This window comes from Thunnus albacares, chromosome 23 (assembly GCF_914725855.1).
Source record: "Thunnus albacares chromosome 23, fThuAlb1.1, whole genome shotgun sequence".
NCBI lineage: Eukaryota > Metazoa > Chordata > Actinopteri > Scombriformes > Scombridae > Thunnus > Thunnus albacares.
Window position 1 is genome coordinate 19,973,962 of NC_058128.1, and position 19,777 is coordinate 19,993,738.

The window sequence follows — 19,777 nt, forward strand, 5'->3', positions numbered from 1 at the left end:
TATCAAAGTTACCAGGCTAAATGATATTTGACAATATAACAATTTTAACAACAAACTTAATACATGAATAATTCTAATCTGTAGCCTTGTGAATCTTTCAGATGCACAGAGTGCTCATATCATCATAGCACCATGAATGTTATACAGACCATACAGTATGACATAGAAAACATGGAACGATACCAGTGACATGGTGGATAATTTTGTGAAAAAACAACCATTCCTGGCTGACCCAAATGATTCATTCAACTTTTGCTACATGTTAAACTCCCTCTCTGTCAATGCTCTCACTTGAATATCAGAATTATCAGGCCTGATGATACATTCACTTACAAGAAAACTACTATGTACAAAGAAATCAGACTACAAAAGCAAACTAACTCAAATCAAACCAATGTTTGCTGTACACAAATTCTCAATTTCCAGCTACTGACAAAATCAGGTGAAGGTAGGTTATTATGCATAGGTAGGTGGACAGGTTGCAGTCTTAAAACTGTGCATAAAACCAGGTTCCACTGACATCTGCTCATTCAAATCAAATCAATGTTTGATTTGCTAAACAATGTTTGCTGTTCATCAAAAACTTAGCAGCAGAGCCACCGTACACCAAGACTTTGATTTCTCTGCAGAAGTTGAGAGTGTGGAGACTGAAATGTTCAGGCTTTTTTGTCGAGCGCTCATCACCTAGAGGTCAACCCTTCTTTCCCAATATTGTGTAACAAGCATCTAGAAGGCCTACTGTGAAAAACACTGGCTGTCAGAAGTGGGATTCGAACCCACGCCTCCAGGGGAGACTGCGACCTGAACGCAGCGCCTTAGACCGCTCGGCCATCCTGACTGTGTCTCAAGCACCACATAGCACTTAGCAAAGCACTAGCCTAGTTGTTATAGTGTGAGTATAAATACTGTAAAGACAACAAAGTTTACACATGAATCATGGTATGCAGTCTTTGTGTTTACTATGCAATTCTGACCAATCACAGACCAGTTCTAATTTGAGAAGGGTCCCTGCACACTCATTCAGATATTTCCAGGAACTGACAAACAAGGTGGAAGATAGGCAATTTTCCTACAATCCACTTGACCTGTACTTCCCCCTAAAACGAAGTTCCATCAAGATTTAAAATCAGATCTCTGGATTCAGAGTCCAGAGTGCTAACCATTATACCATGGAAGTAGCACTTGGACTCATAAGAACGTTGTGAAACTATTTCACACATGGCATCACTAAATATGTTATTCAGTGCATATAACAGAGATAGTGTATGAAATTACCAGTAACACAGTGGATAACATTTTAAAAAGGAACCTTTACTGCCTAACATAAGAAACTTCTTAAACTTTTGCTACTTGCTCGGCTCCCTCCTTGACCAGACTTTCACTTCAGGATTAACTTTTTAGCCCAATTTATTCCTGTTATCTGCCCTCATGATATTTAAGGCAATGGGAAAATTGTGTCTATTTCCACATAATCAAAAGATGAATATTTCTTAAGTGTAGATTGCCATGACTTTCAGACAGAATAGAAAAACAGTAACTACTACATTCAGTCTTTCAAAAAACAAAGGGTCTTCCAAAGAAAGGGTACTGTTTCCACATTTAAAGGCGCTGACAAGCTAGGGCTAAAGTCACTGCATTTTACCTGTAAATCATCTTGCAACCTCTTAAAAACAGGTCCCACCGAGATTTGAACTCGGATCGCTGGATTCAGAGTCCAGAGTGCTAACCATTACACCATGGAACCACACTCTCATTCAAATAATGACTCTTGAGCTAGTGGAGAACAGTGTCAATTTCAATATTAGCCTATGACGATGGTATTTTGCTATCATGTATATCACAAATAGCCTACGGTAAGAACAGTAACCACAAAGGATTCAGTCTTACAAAAAACACAGCGTCTTCCAAGAAGAGGGCACAGCATTCACATTTTCAAGTCCTAACAAGACGAGACAAAAGATACTGCATTTTAACTGTAAACCTTCTTGAAAGGTTCCACCAAGGTGAAGGTAGGTTACTTAGGTAGGCAGACAGCCTACCTAGCTATTACACCATGGAACCATGCACTCTATTGCATAATGTCTCTTGACAACCTACTGGAGAACAGTGTCTCTATTAGCTTATGGCGATGGTGTTTTGCTATCATTTATAACAAAAATAACCTACATTAAGAACAGTTAACACAAAGGATTCAGTTATTTCCAAGTCACAGGTGAAAACACATAAATCTGGTAAATCTAGCTAATGCGTCGTTCACAGACATGAGGGGATGCAGGAGATGATAATTCGGTCAGTATTTTGAAGGAGTGGGTCTACTCATTTTACGGAGCACATAGCAGTAACTACTGTATGCCAACACATTACTTTCTGTGCACAGGTTGAGAGTGTAGAGACTGACACGTGGCTTTTTCTCAAGCGCTCATCATCCAGTGTCTTTCCCAACATTGTCTTACCAGCAACTTTTAGGCCTACTGTGAAAAACACCGGCTGTCAGAAGTGGGATTCGAACCCACGCCTCCAGGGGAGACTGCGACCTGAACGCAGCGCCTTAGACCGCTCGGCCATCCTGACTGCATCAGAAAATCCAGACCTATGATTTTGGATCCACATAGCAATTAGCAATGATGGATGGACTCTCTCATCCATTATTCAGTCCACAGAATGTAAACACAACCGCAGCGTGTTGCGTGAGCAACACAAAAAAGCACCATTATTAGCGTATAGCTGCAAGTAGTGACAAAGTTAAGCAAAGTGACAATGTAGATCATTAAACGAATTAATGAATATAACAGAGACAGCCTATGAAAATACCAGTAACACAGTGGATAACATTTTAAAAAGGAACATTTACTGCCTAACATGAGTAAGTTATTTAACTTTTGGTACTTGCTCAGCTCCCTCCTTGGCCAGACTTTCACTTCAAGATCAATGTTATAGCCCAAGTTATTCAGGTCATCTGCCCTCATGATATTCAAGACAATTGAAAAATTGTGTCAATTTCCACATAATCAAAAGATGAATATCTCTTAAGTGTAGATTGCCATGACTTTCAGACAGACTGGAAAAACAGTAACCACAATGGATTCAGTCTTTCAAAAAACAAAGCGTCTTCCAAAGAAAGGGCACTATTTCCACATTTACAAGCACTGACAAGATAGGACTAAAGTCCCTGCATTTTACCTGTAAATGGTCTCGCGACCTCTTAAAACCAGGTCCCACCGAGATTTGAACTCGGATCGCTGGATTCAGAGTCCAGAGTGCTAACCATTACACCATGGAACCACACACTAGGTTGTGCAATGGCTCTTGACAAGCTAGTGGAGAGCAATGTCGATTTCCATATTAGCCTATGACCATGGCATTTTGCTGTCATGTATAACACAAATAGCCTACGGTAAGAACAGTAACCACAAAGGATTCAGTCTTTCAAAAAACACAGCGTCTTCCAAAAAGAGGGCACAGCTTTCACATTTTCAAAAGTAACTGCATTTTAAGCGCACATCTTCTCCAAATCAGGTTCCACTGAGATTAGAACTCGGATCACTAACCATTACACCATGGAACCACAGGTCACAACTACCCGTAAAGTCACCTCACAGGACCCTCAGCAGAATTGGACGATTTGAAGAACGAGTGATCAGTCAGTCGCAGATTCCCAGCTACTGACACCATCAGGTGAAGGTGGGTTACTTAGGACAGGTGGCAGTCTTGAAACCAGGTCCCACCGAGATTTGAACTTGGATTGCTGGATTGAGAATCCAGAGTACTAACCATTACACCATGGAACCATGCGCTGTGTTGCATTATGTCTCTTGACAACCTAGTGGAGAACAGTGTCAATTTCCCCATTAGCCTATGGCGATGGTGTTTTGCTATCATTTATAACACAAATAACCTACGTTAAGAACAGTAACCACAAAGGATTCAATCATTTCCAAGCGACAGGTGAACACACATAAATCTGGTATATCGGGCTAATGCGCTGCTCAGAGACAAGAGGGGATGCGGGAGATGATCATTCAGTGAGTGATTTGAAGGAGCGGGTCTACTCATTTTACAAGTTTATGGAGCCCATAGTAGCAGCACAGCTACTGTGCACCAACGCATTGCTTTCTGTGCACAGGTTGAGAGTGTAGAGACTGAACCGTGGTGGCTTTTTTCTCAAGCGCTCATCATCCAGTGTCTTTCCCAATGTTGTCTTAGCTGCAACATTCAGGACTACTGTGAAAAACACTGGCTGTCAGAAGTGGGATTCGAACCCACGCCTCCAGGGGAGACTGCGACCTGAACGCAGCGCCTTAGACCGCTCGGCCATCCTGACTGCGTCTGAAGGTCCGGACCTATGATTTTGGATCCACATAGCAATTAGCAATGATTGATGGACTCTCTCGAGGCAAAAAAGGCACCGCTCTCAGCGTATGGCTGCAAGTAGTGACAAAGTCAGGCAAACTGACAGTGTAGATCATTAAAATAAATGAATGAATAAAGCAGAGATAGCGTATGAAATTACCAGTAACACAGTGGATAACATTTTAAAAAGGCACCTTTACTGCCTAACGTAAGCAACTTATTAAACTTTTGCTACTTGCTCAGCTCCCTCCTTGGCCAGACTTTCACTTCAAGATCATCTTTTTAGCCCAATGTATTCAGGTCATCTGCCCTCATGATATTCAAGACAATTGAAAAATTGTGTCAATTTCCACATAATCAAAAGATGAATATCTCTTAAGTGTAGATCGCCATGACTTTCAGACAGACTGGAAAAACAGTAACCACAATGGATTCAGTCTTTCAAAAAACAAAGCGTCTTCCAAAGCAAGGGCACTGTTTCCACATTTACAAGCGCTGACAAGATAGGACTAAAGTCCCTGCCTTTTACCTGTAAATAGTCTCACGACCTCTTAAAACCAGGTCCCACCGAGATTTGAACTCGGATCGCTGGATTCAGAGTCCAGAGTGCTAACCATTACACCATGGAACCACACACTAGATTGCGCAATGGCTCTTGACAAGCTAGTGGAGAACAATGTCGATTTCCATATTAGCCTATGACCATGGCATTTTGCTGTCATGTATAACACAAATAGCCTACGGTAAGAACAGTAACCACAAAGGATTCAGTCTTTCAAAAAACACAGCGTCTTCCAAAAAGAGCTTTCACATTTTCAAAAGTCACTGCATTTTAAGTGCAAATCTTGTCGAAATCAGGTTCCACCGAGATTTGAACTCGGATCACTGGATTCAAAGTCCAGAGTGCTAACCATTACACCATGGAACCACAGGTCACAACTACCCGTAAAGTCACCTCACAGGACCCTTAGGAGAATCGGACGATCTGAAGATCAGTCTGCGATCACTGAGAGACTGATATCAGTCGCAGATTCCCAGCCACTGACACCATCAGGTGAAGGTGGGTTACTTAAGCAGGTGGACAGGTGGCACCAGGTCCCACTGAGATTTGAACTCGGATCGCTGGATTCAGAGTCTAGAGTGCTAACCATTACACCATGGAACCATGCGCTCTGTTGCATCATGTCTCTTGACAACCTAGTGGAGAACAGTGTCAATTTCCCCATTAGCCTATGGCAATGGTGTTTTGCTATCATTTATAACACAAATAACCTACGTTAAGAACAGTAACCACAAAGGATTCAATCATTTCCAAGCGACAGGTGAACACACATAAATCTGGTATATCGGGCTAATGCGCTGCTCAGAGACAAGAGGGGATGCGGGAGATGATCATTCAGTGAGTGATTTGAAGGAGCGGGTCTACTCATTTTACAAGTTTATGGAGCCCATAGTAGCAGCACAGCTACTGTGCACCAACGCATTGCTTTCTGTGCACAGGTTGAGAGTGTAGAGACTGAACCGTGGTGGCTTTTTTCTCAAGCGCTCATCATCCAGTGTCTTTCCCAATGTTGTCTTAGCTGCAACATTCAGGACTACTGTGAAAAACACTGGCTGTCAGAAGTGGGATTCGAACCCACGCCTCCAGGGGAGACTGCGACCTGAACGCAGCGCCTTAGACCGCTCGGCCATCCTGACTGCGTCTGAAGGTCCGGACCTATGATTTTGGATCCACATAGCAATTAGCAATGATTGATGGACTCTCTCGAGGCAAAAAAGGCACCGCTCTCAGCGTATGGCTGCAAGTAGTGACAAAGTCAGGCAAACTGACAGTGTAGATCATTAAAATAAATGAATGAATAAAGCAGGGATAGTGTATGAAATTACCAGTAACACAGTGGATAACATTTTAAAAAGGCACCTTTACTGCCTAACGTAAGCAACTTATTAAACTTTTGCTACTTGCTCGGCTCCCTCCTTGGCCAGACTTTCACTTCAAGATCAACTTTTTAGCCCAATGTATTCAGGTCATCTGCCCTCATGATATTTAAGACAATGGAAAAATTGTGTCTAGTCCAGAGTGCTAAACATTACACCATGCCTGCCAACTTCCTTACATGTTGGGAGTTGTGGTCTTTCAGGAGAATTTACAATATCAAGACTGAGTGATCAAAGATGAGCACACAAAAACCAGGCATAGCTAACTAACGCTGTGTTCACAGACAAGAGAAAAACGAAAAATCTCAAAAGATGTAATCTTTCAAAGACACAAATTAACTCAATTTTTTTTAAAAAAGTTTGACTTTTCTGGGTGCCGATAAAGTCAGATGAAAAATGAAACTCCCTTTCTGTCAATGCTCAAGTGAAAGTAGGTTTTTTAGGCAGGTGGACAGTTCGCAATCTTAAAACAATGCATCCTCTTAAAATAAGGTTCCACCGAGATTTGAACTCGGATCGCTGGATTCAGAGTCCAGAGTGCTAACCATTACACCATGGAACCATTTATCAGGCATTATACTGTCTCTTGACAATGTAGTGGGGAATAGTGTCAATTTCCATATTAATGTATGGTGATGGTATTTTGTTGTCATTTATAGCACAAATAAATTACAGTAAAGCAGTAACCACAAAGTATTCAGTCACTTGCCACCAATTCCCCCACCAATTCAGTACACAGATTTTCATGTTTGTGTCCATACAGTTGTAGAAAAATGCAATACGTATGTTTGTGTCAATAAAAGCTATAATACTTAGTATTTGACAGAGATAGCATACAACGATATAGAGGATCGTGAAAAAAGGAAACCTTCAACCACTAGCTAGCTACCTTAATGAACTTAGCTAACTTCAGCTAGCTATTGTCTGAAAGTTGAAGATGAATATTTTAGCTCTGGTTATGAAGTTATCTGGTATGGTATTTGAGATAGGCTAATAATAAATTAATGTCTGTATATCAACACTCATATCAACATTATTTTTTCTTACCTGTAACCTGGCAGACCTTTGAGCTAGACTGGACCATATGGTGACTACGTGACCCATGTCAGTAGGTTGAAGGACGAGGTCTACTCGTTTTACAGTTCACATAGTAGCACAGCTACTGTGCACCAACACATTACTTTGTCAGCACAAGTTGAGAGTGTAGAGACTGAATCTTTTTTGTCAAATGCTCATCACCTAGAGAAGGTCAACTTTTCTTTCCCAATATTGTGTTACAAGCAACTGTGAAAAATAATGGCTGTCAGAAGTGGGATTCGAACCCACGCCTCCAGGGGAGACTGCGACCTGAACGCAGCGCCTTAGACCGCTCGGCCATCCTGACTGGGTTACAAATGCCAGACCTATTCTTTTTGGTCCACATAGCACTTAGCAAAGCACTAGGCTAATTGTTATAGTATGAGTATAAATACTGTAAAGACAACAAAGTTCACATATGAATTATGGTATGCAGTTTTTGTATTTACAACTTAATTCTAACCAATCACAGACCAGTACCAATTTGAGAAGGTTCCTTGATAGCCCTCTCTACACATTTCCAGGCACTGACAAACAAGGTGGATGACAAGCAATTTCCCAATCCACTTTACCCGTACTTCATCTTAAAACTAGGTTCCACCGAGATTTGAACTCGGATCACTGGATTCAAAGTCCAGAGTGCTAACCATTACACCATGGAACCACACCCCACAACTACCTTAAATTGTGGGAATTGTGGTCTTTGAGGAGAATTTACAATATCAAGACTGAGTGATCAATGGTGAGCACACAAAAACCAGGCATAGCTAGCTAAGACAGAAACCCCCAAAAATGTAATCTTTCACAGAAACAAATTAACTCAAATTTTAAAAGTAAAGAGTTTGACTTTTCCAGGTGCCGATAAAGTCAGATGAAAGATGAAACTCCCTCTCTGTCAATGCTCTGACATGAAAATCAGAATTATTAGAATTAATGTTACATGTTTTACATGTTTTCAGTTCCTCTGAAAACATGTTTCACATATTACTAAAGCGGGTTTAGTGAAAACTCTGAGTTTGTTAACTCTGAGATGAGGAAATTTGGATTTTCAATTCCAGAAAGAGAGGTAACTTAAACTCGGGGTCAGTTACCATGGTGACTGACTCTGTGAAGTTAACCTGCTCACTGGCAGCTTTTCTTCAACAAACCTTGAGTTTCTCTCTGCCTCCTCCCTCTTACAGAGCAAGATATGCGGTTTCATTTCCTCATTCAGTTCATATCAAAGCGCATATTGAAGCACATTCATTAGTGGAGGTTTACTGTCTGTCAGGATCAAAATCCTGGTTGGATATTAGTTTAGTTATTTAGGACTTTCTAAAATTACTGCTTTTACGTGCATTAGTCATTTCTTTGAACAGTGGTTTTTGCTCTCACATTCAAATATAACACAGCATGAATTCACCCTCAGCTCAGAATAAAACCTCTGCATGTCCTTCTTTTATAACACTGTGAGACAGACATCTGTCAGCTTGTTAGAGCAGCTCCTGACCTGAAATATTTATTGCACATAATGTGTAATCTCAGTTTAAATCTAAAAAATCAGTAGTAAGTAGTAGGATCAATGAATAGTTATCTCTATCACTCATGATGTGATTGATTGCACTGATGGAACATCATTCCTATAATATTGGAGATTATATGTTAATATTTCTGAGTGAGCAGGATCGAGCAGCATCACTGAAAGCTGTTGAAACAAGATATAAATAGATATCTAATATTTTAAAATCTATTGTGTTTTAACCTCGATGCCTTTTCAAGTGCAAATCACCAAACACATTATTACTGGATCAGACTGTGAGCTTACAGTCATGTCTCTATGTCTTTGATCTATATATTTTTTAAATCTTAAACCATATTTTTCATCTTCAGTGCCATCTCCTGTGTTTTGTCCCTCGTCAGATAAAAGCTGAATAAATACTGTATATTAAAAATGTAATGTAGCTACAGCCCGATAAACGGTCAGATTCCACTTTATCATCATTAAGCAAATATAAGTATGGTAAATGATGAATTAATAGACAATACTGAATAAAACTGAATTGTGTTAACTTATTGACACTTTCCCCGCTCTGACTTAGGTTCTTTTTTTAAAGATAAATGTGCACGGTCCACATACACATGCATTAATATCTCTACATCTACTGGATTAAAATGGAGGCTCTGTCTTTTATTTACCTGTTGCCATGGTGAATCATAGTATTGGGGCTCGATTGATGATGGCTTCTTTTGTTCATGAACGCACTTAATTCAGAGTGAACGTACTCAGAGTTGATTGAACCGACTCTGATCAACTGTTCTGGATCTGAAAACTCAGAGTTTCCCATCTCGGGGTTCATCAACTGAAAATTCAGGGTTAGACTCAGATTTTGTTGAACCTGCTTTCTGGAATGGACTCCTGGGGCCTGTACTATGAAGCAGGATCTGTAGTTAGTGAGGAAACTTCAGGTTTAATCCTGGGTTTTCAGGGTTACGACGGTGGTTCACTTCTTACCAGGGTACACCACCATGGAAATTTAGGCTGAACAGCTAAACTGCTCTGGAGCAGGTTAACTTCAGAAGATCGGATCACAACCTGTCAACACCCTGACCACTGACCAATCAGATCACTGGAAAAAAAGGAGTCATCATTCCAACAGGATCCCGACGATTCAGAATGGTTTCTTCATCATCCAATTAAATAGCAAAAAATACTCACTCTATATTTAAGTCATATACAATAATACCTACATGTATTTTAAGCCTTAGCCTACTTTTAATATTTGGAAATTATTTCAAATTATTTCTAATGTTTCTACATCTTCTTATTCTGTTGAATGATTTCAGCCTATTGTTAACATTTCACTTCTTTGAATATGACTTTTTGCTGTCCCAAAAACAGAGGTTTTCCGCAGGTACTACATTGGATCGTTTCATCTCATATCTGTGTCCAGGTTGTCTTAAAACTGCGCATATTCTTAAAATCAGGTCCCACCGAGATTTGAACTCGGATCGCTGGATTCAGAGTCCAGAGTGCTAACCATTACACCATGGAACCATATGTTTAAGGACATAATGTCTCTTGACAAGCTAGTGGAGAAGATATTATTATCATTTTCAATATTACTGTATGGTGATGGTATATTGCTGTCATTTACAACACAAATAGCATATGATAAGAACAGTAACCACAAAGGATTAATTTGCAAGTCATGTAATTCAAAATTGTACAGATGATCTGAGTGCTAACCACCGATTCAGTACACAGATTTTCATATTTGTTTTATTACACGCTACACTTTTAGATCCTGGCTGTATTTATCTATATGTTTTAAGACAACTGAGGATGTGGGAAATGCTTGTTCACGTCAGTTGGTTGAAGGACCAGGTCCACTTGTTTTACAGTTCATCAAGCGCATATTAGCACTGTACCGCAACACATTGCTGTGTGTGGTTGAGAGTGCAGAGACTGAAACTTTCTGGCCTTTTGGTCAAGCGCTCGTCACCACCTTTGTTTCCCAACATTGTTTTACAAGCATCTATTAGGCCTACTGTGAAAAACACTGGCTGTCAGAAGTGGGATTCGAACCCACGCCTCCAGGGGAGACTGCGACCTGAACGCAGCGCCTTAGACCGCTCGGCCATCCTGACGATGGCACAAATTCTAGACCTATTATTTTTAATCCACATAGCAATTAGCAAAGAACTAGCCTAGTTGCTATTGTATCAGTATAAATATTGTAAAGACAAAACGGTTCACATATAAGTGGTGGATTCTTTGTGTTTACAATGCAATTGTTACCAATCACAGACCAGAGGTTCTTGGTACCCATCCCTGCACACAGATTCAGACATTTCCAGGAAGTGACAACGAAGGTGGATGATAGGAAATTTCCCAATATTCCACTTTACCCATACTTCCTCTTAAAAGAAGGTTCCACCGAGATTTGAACTCGGATCACTGGATTCAAAGTCCAGAGTGCTAACCATTACACCATGGAACCACACCCAACAATGATCTTACATTGTGGGAATTGTGGTCTTTGAGGTGAATTTACCTTATCAAGATTGCGTGATCAAAGGTGAGCACACAAAAAACAGATATAGCTAGCCAACGCTGTGTTCACAGACAACAAAAATGAAAACCTCAAAAATGTAATCTTTCACAAAAACAAATGACCTAAATTTTTTTTTAAATTGTTTTTTCCAGGTGCTGATAAAGTCAGATGAAAGATGAAACTCCTTTCTGTCAATGCTCCCACTTGAATGTCAGAATTATCAGGCCTGATGATGCATTAACATACAAGAAAAGTATTATGTACAAAGAAATCAGACTTTTACAAAAACAAACCAACTCAAACTTAAACCTACATTTGCTTTACACAAATTCTCAATTGTCAGCTACTGACAATATTATGTGAAGGTACATCCTTTAGGCAGGTAGACAGGTTGCAGTCTTAAAACTGTGCATCCTCTTAAAACCAGGTCCCACTGAGATTTAAACTGAGATCTCTGGATTCTGAGTCCAGAGTGCTAACATTACACCATGGAACCACACACTCAGTTGCATAATGGCTCTTGACAAGCTAGTGGAGAACAGTGTCAATTTCCATATTAATGTATGGTAATGGTATTTTGTTGTCATTTATAACACAAATAGATTACAGTAAGAACAGTAACCACAAAGGATTCAGTCATTTGCAAGTCATGTAATTCCAAATTGTACGGATGGTCTGAGTGCTAACCCCCAATTCAGTACACAGATTTTCACGTTTGTTTCCATACAGTCGTAGAAAAATGCAATACAATATGTATGTTAGTGTCAATAAAAGCTATAATACATAGTATTTGACAGAGATACATACAGCAATTAACAGCGATAGATAAAAGAAAATTTAACCACTAGCTAGCTACCTTAATGACCTTTGCTAACTTCCGCTAGCAACTGTCTGTAAGTTGAAGATGAATATTTTAGCTCTGGTTATGAAGTTATCTGGTATGGTATTTGAGATAGGCTAATAATAAATTAATGTCTCTTAAGACATTATTTTTTCTTACTTGTATCCTGGCAGACCTTTGAGCAAGACTGGACCATATGGTGACTACGTGACCGCAGGTGAACACACACAAACCTGGCATAACTAGCTAATGTGCCATTCACAGACAAGAGGGGATGTGGGAGATGCTCATTCATGTGGGTTGAAGGACGAGGTCTACTCGTTTTACAGTTCACATAGTAGCACAGCCACTGTACACCAACACATTGCTTTGTCAGCACAAGTTGAGTGTAGAGACTGAAACTTTCATGTCAAGTGCTCATCACCTAGAGAAGGTCAACTTTTCTTTCCCAATATTGTGTTACAAGCAACTGTGAAAAACACTGGCTGTCAGAAGTGGGATTCGAACCCACGCCTCCAGGGGAGACTGCGACCTGAACGCAGCGCCTTAGACCGCTCGGCCATCCTGACTGGGTTACAAATGCCAGACCTATTATTTTTGGTCCACATAGCACTTAGCAAAGCACTAGGCTAATTGTTATAGTATGAGTATAAATATTGTAAAGACAACAAGTTCACATATGAATTATGGTATGCAGTCTTTGTGTTTACAATGCAATTATAATCACAGACCAATACCAATTTGAGAAAGGTCCTTGATACCCATCCCTGCACACTCATTCAGATATTTCCAGGAACTGACAAACAAGGTCCACCTTGCAGGAGTTTCCCTGCAATCCATTTTACCCGTACTTCCTCTTAAAACAATGTTCCACCAAGATTTGAAATCAGGTTACTGGATTCAGAGTCTAACCATTACACCATGGAAGCACCACTTAGGCTCATTAGAAAGTACTGAAACTATTTCATACATGGTATTGCCAAATATGTTATTCAGAGCATATGACAGAGATAGCGCATGACAATACCAGTAACACAGTGGATAACATTTCATAAAGGAACCTTCACTGCCTAATCAACTGCCAAAATCATGGATGTCGTCCAATCTACTCAAACTAAACAGCAAAAAAACAGAGCTCATGGTTGTGGCACCTAAGGCGCTGCTCCAGAAGGTTTGGGATTTCTCCTTGAGGTCAACGGTTGCTCCATCTCCTCATCCCCTGAAGTCTGCAACCTGGGCGTCATCCTGGACTCTTCCCTCTCCTTCCAGTCACACATCAAATCCGTCACAAAATCTACCTTTTTCCACCTCAAGAACTTCTCCTGACTCCAGCTGTCACTCTCAAACACTGTTGCTCACACCTCGATCCATAGCTTCAATTCAAATAATCTGGACTATTGCAATGGAGTCCTGTTCAGGGTTTCCAGTAAAACCCTGGACAGGCTCCAATATGTCCAGAACTCCGCTGCCAGGGTTCTTACCCACACCAAACCCTGGCAGCACATCACCCCCACTCTCATTCACCTACACAAGCTCCCTGTGAAATACCGCATCTCCTACAAACTCCTCCTCCTTACCTACAAATCCCTCCACTCCCTGGCCCCCCAGTACCTTTCTGACCTCCTCCACTGACCCACACTTTCCCGAAGCCTGCGGTCCTCTGACTCAGGACTGCTCTCCGTCCCCCGCACCTGCTGACGCACTTTTGGAGACAGAGCTTTCAGCCTGGCAGCCCGCACCCCCTGGAACTCTCTCCCTTCCGAAATACGCAATGCTCCTACCCTGGACTCTTTCAAATCAGCCCTCAAAACCTATCTGTTTACTCAGGCTTTTGGCCCACAGTTAACCTGTTAACCTCTAACTGTTAACCGACTAAAGTTACGGCATTTCACTTGCAAATCCTCTTGAAATCAGGTCCCACCGAGATTTGATCACAGTTCACAAAGTCCAGAATGCTAACCATTACACCATGGAATTACTTCACATTTACAGACAGTTCAGACAGTTGTGAAACCATTTTGTACATGTCATCGCCACACATTATTCAGAGCATATGACAGAGACAGCGCATGGCATTACCAGTAAGACAGTGGATAACATTTTAAAAAGGAAACTGTACGTACATTTATTCAAGATTCAAGATTCATGATTGAATTTGCATACACAAAAAAACGAAATGCTGTACCTCCCAGCCCACAGCAGTGCAACAGCAGCAGAAAGGTTAAAAATATGCTGTATATATAAAAATTCCCTTTAAAAAAAAGAGAGTATTTTTAAAGCATTATGGCTAATTTTTAAAAAAGAAAAGGATTTGAGGATGAGGAATAACCAATTAGTTTGGCAAATGTCAAAATGTTATACACAAGTAAATAAAGAACCAGACAGAGCTGCTCTTGTTGCGCTAAACTCTCATATGTTAGCACCTTGACTCCCACAAGGCAGATGTTCCAGTCCTGCACAGGTATTTTTCTAATGCAACCACACCAAATGTTGTAGTTAGCTTAGAAATAACACTAGGTTACCATTGTAGGTAAATTACACACCTGGACATGCTAATGTGTACTCACCTGGACATGCTAACGTTCGCAGCTTACATTATATAAAACAGTTTAATTCATTCCTCACACTTTTGCTCTTTGTGTTTTTTGATTTAAAAAGCTAAAAAAACAACACTCTCTAAACTCTTGAGCATGGGGCGAATGAGATATAGACAACAGTTGACCTCGAGCTGATTAGCGGTACAGTACATTTGGGTAGTAAGTAAAAATATCTCCAAGTGCCTGTGTAGTGTAAAGCAGATTTTGAGAAATAGTTAGCTGTTTTACTGCACATAAAGCATGCAGAAAGTATTTATCTGTGTGTTTCCAAGTATAAGTTGAGAATTTCCTGATGGAAAAGACAGAAGAAAGAATACACCTGAGCCTAAGTGCTAAATTGCAATACCAAGATACCCCATTATCACTGTATTGGATGAGTCTCCACAGAACACAAATACCCATTTTGGATGTTGCAGGGATGCTCACTGTGCAGCAGCAGCAAGACTCATATTTTGGTGTTACGTGACATGAGTTGTCTCATGTTCTGAATCAAAGCACAGAAACTCAGTAAAGCATCTCACATGAGAGTAGGCCTCCTTCAGCTGACAACAATTAAATACTCCAACACTGAATAATCAGGTTTAGTTTCAGTCAACAGGTAAGTGGGTCTTGACAGCGTGTTATGCATTTGGCACTGCTTTCAATGTGTCTAGCAACAAGTAAATGATGTGGACTATTATTACTTAATAGCTGCTGAGCTCGGAGCTGCATATCTGAGACTGAGGGATTTGCAGGCCGAGATACTGAACTGCAAGTCCAAACTGTGTGGAACCTGGGTCACAAAGCTGGGTGACCTAGATAGCTGAAACAGAAAATGCCTTTCACTTGCGGAGTGGGAGAGAGGTGAGAGTCTTCGAGCCAGCGAAGACATGGTGGCACCACACAATGCATGACTCGTCTTCACTGATTTTATTTTCAGTTACAGTATACTATGTCTCAGGGGAGTGATACTGCTCATGATTTTTTACAAATAAATGTAGCAGAAAAAGTGAATAATGAACTTTAGCACTAGGTGTGGGTGTAAATTATGTTATGATAATGGGATGGAATCATTTTAATTAAAAAAAAAGCTGCCCACATACTGTGCCCATTTGTTTGTATGTGAAAAAAATTAAGAAAAGTCTGAATGCATATCACATAGAATGTAAGAGCTACTAATCATTATTTTCTATTTTACCAATAAATCAAATGGCTATATGTAACCTAAAAAATGTCACTCATTGTGAACCCACAGACAATTTAACAGCTTTTTAGTCTCTTTTAGCTCATTGCTTACCCACATATTTACTGTATGGGTCGGAAAAACTCAAATAAATTGACTGGACACTACTTGCACAGCACCAAACAACAAACAGACAAAGTTAGCGACTAATGTTAGCTTGTGAAGAAACTTAAACATCAAGCTAATGTTAGCTAAACCTAAGGACTCATATTTATTCAGAAGTTAGTGTAGACCATAAACAAACTAAAAGAGAGTGAATATTGGACTTAAATTAATCAGGTGGACACAAACATGACTCCAAATGCTACCTGTCTGCTGGATGTGTAAATAGGCCACTGCTTGCTATGATGTTAGCTGGAACAACTTGATAATGAGATAATATGTCAGATGTTGCATGTCTTTCAACTGGTTTGTAGTTCTTCTGCTCCCAAGTGCCCCACAAATAAAAGAAAGTAGCTTTTAAGTGTTTCTTTTTTGTTGTTTTTCTTTGTTTTCTTTTTTTTTTAAAACGTTGTTTCTGTGTTATTGCTGTAGTTTTGGCCAGTATACCTACTGAACAAAAAAGCTTTATGTTGCACTCAGTAACTGAGCGCTATTAAGTAGCAGCACTGGTGTAACTATTAACATTAAGATGCATATGGCTCTGTTCCATTAATGTGTGTCAGTAATCATGGTTGTGTCTCTCCCACACTCATTCGCTCATTCACTACTCGCTATGTAATCGACACTCAATAGTTAACTCAATAGTGAGCAGCAATTCAAGATTTCGGACACTTATCATCATCATTTTGCGTCATCACTGGCAGCTGTAGAGTCGCACAACAGTAACGTTCACATCTATAAAATGTGGTGCATTGTTAGATTGTTATCAGAAAGTGGTATACATGTGCTTTGTGTACAAAACTTATTTTGCTACATAGGGTTGTTGCATGCATATAACTTTTATACTGAAAAATAAAGGTGTAGGATTTTAGATACTACCTTTATTTGAATAATTTAACTTGAATAAATTGTCCTTAAATAATAGCTGTACATTAAAACATGAAACATGTTGGATTGACATAAGTATTAAAACTGGAACTGTGCATTTTACTGTTTGCATTTAGACTGAAATGACCTAAAGGCAGTAAAGGAGTAACCTGAAAAGTCCTCACATGCATGAATGCAACATTCTTTCGGAGTCACTTGCCACACTTAAGCCCTTTAATCCCACGCAATAAAGATAATGGAATCAGTGAGCTCACGTTTAGTTCTACATTGAAATAACGTTTGACCTACATGATGAAAGAGGCAATGAAGGCACTCCTGGCAATGTGATAGTGGATTATGTTGCTCCTCCTTTTCTTTTTTACATTTGGCACTTTTTTAGAGCACTTTCTGACTTTTGCTTTTAATTGAAGTGTGATAATATTAACACTTTTTTCATCATGTTGAGTCATGGATTTGGATTGATTCTTAGTTGCACATCTGGCTGTAAAGAAGGAAACCCTTTCTGCACCACAAACATTCACTTTTTACCAGGCATGTGGAGGCTTGTCATCTTGGACCTCATTTAGTCTTTGGTTAACAAATTGGATTAAAATGACCAAGAGTGAGTCACATAGCTTTTAACAAGAGATCAGCATACCAAAAATTAAGCAATAAGAACGAAATTGTCTTTAACTTCCAACGGATGATTGTAACTCTACCCCTTCGTTGTTTCTCCTAGTAATTAAGGGTTGAAAATTTGTTTGGCGACATGCAACTGAACCAGCAGCCATCCACTCTGTTCAAACACTGTTGAACTTGATAGCTTGAACTTGCGCATAATACTGACAAATAGAGCTTACATAAACTGCAGACTGGAACATACCTGTTATTGTGGGATAACTCCCATTGAGCAAACCAGTCAAACAAGAGCGCTCGTTATATAACTGGCACTGAAATGACACAAGTGTGCTGAGCAAATGTCTGCTCTTTTGAATTGAATGATCACTGGGACAACTTCACTTTACTGCACACGAAGATTGAAAACCACAGTGACTGAATCTGTTGTGTTCTTCGCAGGGAATTGAGTTTCTAACTATGAAAATGCCTTGTTCAGAGTCAGAATAAGAAATGCCATGGTGCAATCACTCACTGTTTTCCTAGATAATAATCACATCTGTGTTTTGCTGCTGTTTGATTGACATACAGTGCAGGAGGGCCAATGCTCAGCCCCTGTATATGTGTTTTTGCTAAATCCAACATCTGTCTGTTTTATTTAGAACAAAAAGAGCTTTGCATCTGTTAGAGGGAGAGACCACAGACCCTGACAAAGACCCTTCACCTCTTATGAATGGCTGTTTATCCAGATGGATGTTATTTTGACCATGACAGCAAAGACAGTCTAAGAATAGCCTCAAGTCTATGCATTAATAATGGAATTACACATACTGGAATACTTAAAAATAAAATTAAGTTGAAGCCATTACTGGCATGCAAGAAAAATTGTTTTGCAGTGGGAAAGCTTAATAAAACCAACATGTCACCCAGCCATGGACAAATATCAGCTGATAAGGACAGACATGGAGGCTTTTTTTTTTTCAAAGCAAGCACTCCTGACTCTATCATGAAGGTCCAGACAAACTTTTGCCTAGCATAAACAATGTACTAATGAAATAGAGTGACCAGTGTACATGTTGAATGCATTCTGTGTATTCATGTTGAGCAAATAGTGAATTTATTTTCAAGTGTAGGTTTGCAGAACTCAGTAAACTGACTTTTTGCCCTGCTAGCTGCATGAGGTCACCATGACATTCATTTTTGTGGTTTTAAGTGAAATATCTCAACAGCTATTAGATAGATTGTCCTCTGACTTTTCATCTAGCATCATCATCAATTTTAATGTGTCCAATACTGGGGTTTATTTTTACGGAGGTTTTTGAGCTGCAGGCTGTCCTTGCAGCTCAGGGCGGGTCTGTTTCTTCCACTGCATGGTACGCAGCCCTGTAACGTTATCCACTTTTGTCTTCTTAAAAGGTATAATATGTCATTATTCCACATTAAAATGTGTAAAAACAACTAAACCTATGTAACGGACCGGTTCATTTGGTCGCATGTCAATGGCGTCACACCTCCTATACCAAAGAGTAACCACGCACAAGATGCATAAGGCGGCGCTGTGTTTGTCCGCTACAATGGCGTCTACCAAAGAGTAACTTACACACATACAAGATAATAAATCGGCGTTGTGGTTGTTCCACAGAAACTGTTATAAATTGACTTTTGATCAGTTTTAAGACACATTTTCATAATAAATTTAGGTTGCTTTTAACTATATCTTTAGCCGGAAGAAGAATTTTAGTCATTGGACGTCTGGATCTTAAGTTATCAGAGAAATAAACTGGGCAAACGTTAGCAGAAGCTCGGCTAACAGCCCCTCCTGGAAGTCCGGAGGTCGCCGAACATTGTCGGAGAAATATTGACTTTTTTAGGTGAAACAGCTTAAATTAGTATTTTTAACTATTTTAATCTGCGTGTACATTTGTTTTTGGAGAGAAGGAGACCTCTGCGGATAATTCGGCTCCCAGGAGAAACCTGCCGAACGTCTGGATCTTACGTTATAAGAGAAATAAACCGGACAAGTGTTAGCAACAGCTCAGCTAACAGCCCATACCGGACGTCCGGTGGTCGCCGTACATCGTCGGAGAAACACTGTTTTTTTGTTTTTTTGTTTTTAGGTAAAACAGCTTTAATT

The 19,777-nt window shown here is 39.9% G+C and overlaps 16 non-coding genes across 16 annotated transcripts; all 16 read right to left on the reverse strand.

The window, feature by feature from the left end:
- Positions 1-755: 755 nt before the first annotated feature.
- trnal-cag lies at positions 756-838 on the reverse strand. The gene has a single exon. It is a non-coding gene; the product is annotated as a tRNA-Leu (tRNA).
- Positions 839-1,672: 834 nt separating this feature from the next.
- trnaq-cug lies at positions 1,673-1,744 on the reverse strand. Its single transcript has one exon. It is a non-coding gene; the product is annotated as a tRNA-Gln (tRNA).
- Positions 1,745-2,488: 744 nt separating this feature from the next.
- On the reverse strand, positions 2,489-2,571 carry trnal-cag. The gene has a single exon. It is a non-coding gene; the product is annotated as a tRNA-Leu (tRNA).
- A 639-nt stretch (positions 2,572-3,210) lies between these two features.
- Positions 3,211-3,282, reverse strand: trnaq-cug. Its single transcript has one exon. It is a non-coding gene; the product is annotated as a tRNA-Gln (tRNA).
- A 956-nt stretch (positions 3,283-4,238) lies between these two features.
- Positions 4,239-4,321, reverse strand: trnal-cag. The gene has a single exon. It is a non-coding gene; the product is annotated as a tRNA-Leu (tRNA).
- Positions 4,322-4,909: 588 nt separating this feature from the next.
- trnaq-cug lies at positions 4,910-4,981 on the reverse strand. Its single transcript has one exon. It is a non-coding gene; the product is annotated as a tRNA-Gln (tRNA).
- Positions 4,982-5,206: 225 nt separating this feature from the next.
- Positions 5,207-5,278, reverse strand: trnaq-uug. The gene has a single exon. It is a non-coding gene; the product is annotated as a tRNA-Gln (tRNA).
- A 165-nt stretch (positions 5,279-5,443) lies between these two features.
- trnaq-cug lies at positions 5,444-5,515 on the reverse strand. The gene has a single exon. It is a non-coding gene; the product is annotated as a tRNA-Gln (tRNA).
- A 450-nt stretch (positions 5,516-5,965) lies between these two features.
- Positions 5,966-6,048, reverse strand: trnal-cag. The gene has a single exon. It is a non-coding gene; the product is annotated as a tRNA-Leu (tRNA).
- A 730-nt stretch (positions 6,049-6,778) lies between these two features.
- trnaq-cug lies at positions 6,779-6,850 on the reverse strand. Its single transcript has one exon. It is a non-coding gene; the product is annotated as a tRNA-Gln (tRNA).
- A 739-nt stretch (positions 6,851-7,589) lies between these two features.
- Positions 7,590-7,672, reverse strand: trnal-cag. Its single transcript has one exon. It is a non-coding gene; the product is annotated as a tRNA-Leu (tRNA).
- Positions 7,673-7,957: 285 nt separating this feature from the next.
- Positions 7,958-8,029, reverse strand: trnaq-uug. Its single transcript has one exon. It is a non-coding gene; the product is annotated as a tRNA-Gln (tRNA).
- A 2,298-nt stretch (positions 8,030-10,327) lies between these two features.
- trnaq-cug lies at positions 10,328-10,399 on the reverse strand. The gene has a single exon. It is a non-coding gene; the product is annotated as a tRNA-Gln (tRNA).
- Positions 10,400-10,909: 510 nt separating this feature from the next.
- On the reverse strand, positions 10,910-10,992 carry trnal-cag. The gene has a single exon. It is a non-coding gene; the product is annotated as a tRNA-Leu (tRNA).
- Positions 10,993-11,273: 281 nt separating this feature from the next.
- Positions 11,274-11,345, reverse strand: trnaq-uug. The gene has a single exon. It is a non-coding gene; the product is annotated as a tRNA-Gln (tRNA).
- A 1,381-nt stretch (positions 11,346-12,726) lies between these two features.
- trnal-cag lies at positions 12,727-12,809 on the reverse strand. The gene has a single exon. It is a non-coding gene; the product is annotated as a tRNA-Leu (tRNA).
- Between the last annotated feature and the right edge of the window lie 6,968 nt (positions 12,810-19,777).